The sequence below is a fragment of the Echinops telfairi genome, unplaced genomic scaffold (assembly GCF_000313985.2).
Source record: "Echinops telfairi isolate 266 unplaced genomic scaffold, ASM31398v2 ScPeMD7_10;HRSCAF=50, whole genome shotgun sequence".
Taxonomy (NCBI): Eukaryota; Metazoa; Chordata; class Mammalia; order Afrosoricida; family Tenrecidae; genus Echinops; species Echinops telfairi.
Window position 1 is genome coordinate 3,263,666 of NW_022103907.1, and position 1,016 is coordinate 3,264,681.

Sequence of the window (1,016 nt, forward strand, 5' to 3'; positions counted from 1 at the left end):
AAAAAAGTACGTTCAGCAAGAATGGAATTGGGCACCTCGGGTTTCCAGATCTCATCACAGTAGCAACGTAATGGTGGGTTTCCATATCTCATCACAGTAGCAACGTAATGGTCGGTCTTCTGTTTCCTTTCAGCCACAGCCCCGCGTACTGGCCAGCATGCAGTCGATGGCTGCCATGATTTTCCTACAAAGCAGGCACTTTCTGTGTGACTTTACAGACGAAGAAGCTGAGGTCAGAGGGCTTTGAGTTCTGCTGACTATCCCCACCCCCACCCCCCTTGGGTGGGAGTTAGGATCCACGGATGGGACTGCTGGGAAATGCGTGAGCCTGCTCTCTGAGAAAAGTGAAATGAAACAAAAGCCAGGCCCGGTTGGGAGTGCTTGCCAATTTCCATGGCAGAAATGGTCCCACTGTGACTGGTTTCTTGAGTCTTGACAAGACACAAGAAGTGGCTCAGGGTGAGCATGTCGCACAGCCCCTCTAGCCCCAGCCCCTCTGACCCAGCCCCCCTGTAGTCCTGTTTCCCTGACTTCTGGGCTAGGAGGAGGTTAGTGAGCTATTCCGTCTGTGTGGGCCCCGCTTTCTCTCCTGTAAAATGAGAGTTGCTGAAGCAGTGCAGGAATGCCTTGCTCAGAAGGCCACTGGAAATTCCAGCGTCTTCTCTTCCTTTGGGAAAGAGACGTCGTTCTAGAATGGATGATCTGGCACAGCATTTGTTTCAAACCAAACTGTGACTCACTATGGGGTTGTGAAATCAAATTATTTGTGGGTTGCAACCAGCATTGAAGGGAGAGGGGTAGGAAACGCTACAGACCAGAACTTGAGAAGTCAGAATGCAGCGACCATTGGGAGAGTAATCATTGTTCCGGGCAACGTTGGTTTCGCTCCAGTGCCTGTCTGAAGGCATGTGAGGCTGCATAGGGAGCATCATGAAAGGCGTTTCTAACCCCCTCCCCCTCGCGACTGTGAGTCACCAACAGGGACCTGGCTTTCTAGAAAGCAGTGCTTTCGTCTC